Consider the following 5560-nt stretch of genomic DNA (forward strand, 5'->3'; position numbering starts at 1 on the left):
TACAGGACGTGCTACGTCCGCCGCTATGGTCGAGGGTAGCGCTGGGGAACACTCTCAAGGCTCGCTTACACCCAGTAAACATAAATACCCAAGAGAGCAGCAGATTGGACAGCCGTCGCCGTAGCTCAGTTGGTAAGAGCACCGGACGCGATATTCGGAGGTCGTGGGTTCGGATCCCACCGTCAGCATGGTTGTTTTTCTACTGCTTTATAAGTAATTTTCTTTAAGCGATTTATTAATCAAAGTATTATTATCCCACTGATAAGCATAACACATAAAAAAAAATTAACGTTCCCCTATGCACCTTGGTTTCGGTGACTGCTGGCTCCCTTCATAAATTTGTCAAACGGGCCCCTCATTTCATTTAACTTGTCTGCTAATAGCTTAACGAGGGTCTCGGTTCAGGCAGTCTTAATGCCATAGGTAGCATAAGAGGGCTCTCGCACAGTTTCCGCCCTCGCCGTTAGATGACGTTCTACGGCACGCTCGCGGTATTACAGGACGTGCTACGTCCGCCGCTATGGTCGAGGGTAGCGCTGGGGAACACTCTCAAGGCTCGCTTACACCCAGTAAACATAAATACCCACGAGAGCAGCAGATTGGACAACCGTCGCCGTAGCTCAGTTGGTAAGAGCACCGGACGCGATATTCGGAGGTCGTGGGTTCGGATCCCACCGGCGGCATGGTTGTTTTTCTGCTGCTTTATAAGTAATTTTCTTTAAACGATTTATTAATCTAAGTATTATTATCCCACTGATAAGCATAACACATAAAAAAAATTAAGGCTCCCCTATGCACCTTGGTTTCGGTGACTGTTGGCTCCCTTCATACATTTGTCAAACGGGCCCCTCATTTTATTTAACTTGTCTGCTAATAGCTTAACGAGGGTCTCGGTTCTGGCAGTCTTGATGCCATAGCTAGCATAAGAGGGTTCTCGCACAGTTTCCGCCCTCGCCATTAGATGATGTTCTACCTCACGCTCGCGGTATTACAGGACGTGCTACGTTCGCCGCTATGGTCGAGGGTTGCCTGTTGAACACTCTCAAGGCTCGCTTACACCCAGTAAACATAAATACCCACGAGAGCAGCAGATTGGACAGCCGTCGCCGTAGCTCAGTTGGTAAGAGCACCGGACGCGATATTCGGAGGTCGTGGGTTCGGATCCCACCGTCGGCATGGTTGTTTTTCTGCTGCTTTATAAGTAATTTTCTTTAAGCGATTTATTAATCTAAGCATTATTATCCCACTGATAAGCATAACACATAAAAAAAAATTAACGTTCCCCTATGCACCTTGGTTTCGGTGACTGTTGGCTCCCTTCATAAATTTGTCAAACGGGCCCCTCATTTCATTTAACTTGTCTGCTAATAGCTTAACGAGGGTCTCGGTTCAGGCAGTCTTGATGCCATAGGTAGCATATGAGGGCTCTCGCACAGTTTCCGCCCTCGCCGTTAGATGACGTTCTACGGCACGCTCGCGGTATTACAGGACGTGCTACGTCCGCCGCTATGGTCGAGGGTGGCGCTGGTGAACACTCTCAAGGCTCGCTTAACCCAGTAAACATAAATAGCCACGAGAGCAGCAGATTGGACAGCCGTCGCCGTAGCTCAGTTGGTAAGAGCACCGGATGCGATATTCGGAGGTCGTGGGTTCGGATCCCACCGGCGGCATGGTTGTTTTTCTGCGGCTTTATAAGCAATTTTCTTTAAACAATTTATTAATCTAAATATTATTATCCCACTGATAAGCATAACACAAAAAAATTAGCGTTCCTCTATGCGCCTTGGTTTCGGTGACTGTTGGCTCCCTTCATAAATTTGTCAAACGGGCCCCTCATTTCCTTTAACTTGCCTGCTAATAGCGTAACGAGTGTCTCAGTTCTGGCAGTCTTGATGCCATAGGTAGCATAAGAGGGCTCTCGCACTGTTTGCGCCCTCGCCGTTAGATGACGTTCTACGTCACGCTCGCGGTGTTACAGGATGTGCTACGTCCGCCGCTATGGTCGAGGGTGGCGCTTGTGAACACTCTCAAGGCTCGCTTACACCCAGTAAACATAAATACCCACGAGAGCAGCAGATTGGACAGCCGTCGCCGTAGCTCAGTTGGTAAGAGCACCGGACGCGATATTCGGAGGTCGTGGGTTCGGATCCCACCGGCGGCATGGTTGTTTTTCTGCTGCTTTATAAGTAATTTTCTTTAGGCGATTTATTATTCTAAGTATTATTATCCCACTGATAAGTATAACACATAAAAAAATTAACGTTCCCCTATGCACCTTGGTTGCGGTGACTGTTGGCTCCCTTCATAAATTTGTCAAACGGGCGCCTCATTTCATTTAACTTGTCTGCTAATAGCTTAACGAGGGTCTCGGTTCTGGTAGCCTTAATGCCATAGGTAGCATAAGAGGGCTCTCGCACAGTTTCCGCCCTCGCCGTTAGATGACGTTATACGCCACGTTCGCGGTATTACAGGACGTGCTACGTCCGCCGCTATGGTCGAGGGTGGCGCTGGTGAACACTCTCAAGGCTCGCTTACACCCAGTAAACATAAATAGCCACGAGAGCAGCAGATTGGACAGCCGTCGCCGTAGCTCAGTTGGTAAGAGCCCCGGACGCGATATTCGGAGGTCGTGGGTTCGGATCCCACCGGCGGCATGGTTGTTTTCTGCTGCTTTATAAGTAATTTTCTTTAAACGATTTATTAATCTAAATATTATTATCCCACTGATAAGCATAACACAAAAAAATTAGCGTTCCTCTATGCACCTTGGTTTCGGTTTCTGTTGGCTCCCTTCATAAATTTGTCAAACGGGCCCCTCATTTCCTTTAACTTGTCTGCTAATAGCTTAACGAGTGTCTCGGTTCTGGCAGTCTTGATGCCATAGGTAGCATAAGAGGGCTCTCGCACAGTTTCCGCCCTCGCCGTTAGATGACGTTCTACGTCACGCTCGCGGTGTTACAGGATGTGCTACGTCCGCCGCTATGGTCGAGGGTGGCGCTTGTGAACACTCTCAAAGCTCGCTTACACCCAGTAAACATAAATACCCACGAGAGCAGCAGATTGGACAGCCGTCGCCGTAGCTCAGTTGGTAAGAGCACCGGACGCGATATTCGGAGGTCGTGGGTTCGGATCCCACCGGCGGCATGGTTGTTTTTCTGCTGCTTTATAAGTAATTTTCTTAAGCGATTTATTAATCTAAGTATTATTATCCCACTGATAAGCATAACACATAAAAAAAATTAATGTTCCCCTATGCACCTTGGTTTCGGTGACTGTTGGCTCCCTTCATAAATTTCTCAAACGGGCCCCTCATTTCATTTAACTTGTCTGCTAATAGCTTAACGAGGGTCTTGGTTCTGGCAGTCTTGATGCCATAGGTAGCATAAGAGGGCTCTCGCACAGTTTCCGCCCTCGCCGTTAGATGACGTTCTACGTCACGCTCGCGGTATTACAGGACGTTATACGTCCGCCGCCATGGTCGAGGGTGGCGCTGGTTAACACTCTCAACGCTCGCTTACACCCAGTAAACATAAATACCCACGAGAGCAGCAGATTGGAGAGCCGTCGCCGTAGCTCCGTTGGTAAAAGCACCGGACGCGATATTCGGAGGTGCGGGTTCGGATCCCACCGGTGGCATGGTTGTTTTTCTGCTGCTTTATAAGTAATTTTGTTGAAGCGATTTATTAATATAAGTATTATTATCCCACTGATAAGCATAACACAAAAAAATTAACGTTCCCTTATGCACCTTGGTTTCGGTGACTGTTGGCTCCCTTCATACATTTGTCAAACGGGCCCCTCATTTCATTTAACTTGTCTGCTAATAGCTTAACGAGGGTCTCGGTTCTGGCAGTCTTGATGCCATAGCTAGCATAAGAGGGTTCTCGCACAGTTTCCGCCCTCGCCGTTAGATGACGTTCTACCTCACGCTCGCGGTATTACAGGACGTGCTACGTTCGCCGCTATGGTCGAGGGTGGCGCTGTTGAACACTCTCAAGGCTCGCTTACACCCACTAAACATAAATACCCAAGAGAGCAGCAGATTGGACAGCCGTCGCCGTAGCAAAGTTGGTAAGAGCACCGGATGCGATATTCGGAGGTCGTGGGTTCGGATCCCACCGGCGGCATGGCTGTTTTTCTGCTGCTTTATAAGTAATTTTCTTTAAACGATTTATTAATCTAAATATTATTATCCCACTGATAAGCATAACACAAAAAAATTTGCGTTCCTCTATGCACCTTGGTTTCGGTGACTGTTGGCTCCCTTCATAAATTTGTCAAACGGGCCCCTCATTTCCTTTAACTTGTCTGCTAATAGCTTAACGAGTGTCTCGGTTCTGGCAATCTTGATGCCATAGGTAGCATAAGAGGGCTCTCGCACAGTTTCCGCCCTCGCCGTTAGATGACGTTCTACGTCACGCTCGCGGTGTTACAGGATGTGCTACGTCCGCCGCTATGGTCGAGGGTGGCGCTTGTGAACACTCTCAAGGCTCGCTTACACCCAGTAAACATAAATACCCACGAGAGCAGCAGATTGGAGAGCCGTCGCCGTAGCTCCGTTGGTAAAAGCACCGGACGCGATATTCGGAGGTGCGGGTTCGGATCCCACCGGTGGCATGGTTGTTTTTCTGCTGCTTTATAAGTAATTTTGTTGAAGCGATTTATTAATATAAGTATTATTATCCCACTGATAAGCATAACACAAAAAAATTAACGTTCCCCTATGCACCTTGGTTTCGGTGACTGTTGGCTCCCTTCATACATTTGTCAAACGGGCCCCTCATTTCATTTAACTTGTCTGCTAATAGCTTAACGAGGGTCTCGGTTCTGGCAGTCTTGATGCCATAGCTAGCATAAGAGGGTTCTCGCACAGTTTCCGCCCTCGCCGTTAGATGACGTTCTACCTCACGCTCGCGGTATTACAGGACGTGCTACGTTCGCCGCTATGGTCGAGGGTGGCGCTGTTGAACACTCTCAAGGCTCGCTTACACCCAGTAAACATAAATACCCAAGAGAGCAGCAGATTGGACAGCCGTCGCCGTAGCAAAGTTGGTAAGAGCACCGGATGCGATATTCGGAGGTCGTGGGTTCGGATCCCACCGGCGGCATGGCTGTTTTTCTGCTGCTTTATAAGTAATTTTCTTTAAACGATTTATTAATCTAAATATTATTATCCCACTGATAAGCATAACACAAAAAAATTTCCGTTCCTCTATGCACCTTGGTTTCGGTGACTGTTGGCTCCCTTCATAAATTTGTCAAACGGGCCCCTCATTTCCTTTAACTTGTCTGCTAATAGCTTAACGAGGGTCTTGGTTCTGGCAGTCTTGATGCCATAGGTAGCATAAGAGGGCTCTCGCACAGTTTCCGCCCTCGCCGTTAGATGACGTTATACGCCACGTTCGCGGTATTACAGGACGTGCTACGTCCGCCGCTATGGCCGAGGGTTGCGCTGGTGAACACTCTCAAGGCTCGCTTACACCCAGTAAACATAAATACCCACGAGAGCAGCAGATTGGAGAGCCGTCGCCGTAGCTCCGTTGGTAAAAGCACCGGACGC

The sequence above is a fragment of the Amblyomma americanum genome, chromosome 6, assembly GCF_052857255.1.
Source record: "Amblyomma americanum isolate KBUSLIRL-KWMA chromosome 6, ASM5285725v1, whole genome shotgun sequence".
NCBI classification, from domain to species: domain Eukaryota; kingdom Metazoa; phylum Arthropoda; class Arachnida; order Ixodida; family Ixodidae; genus Amblyomma; species Amblyomma americanum.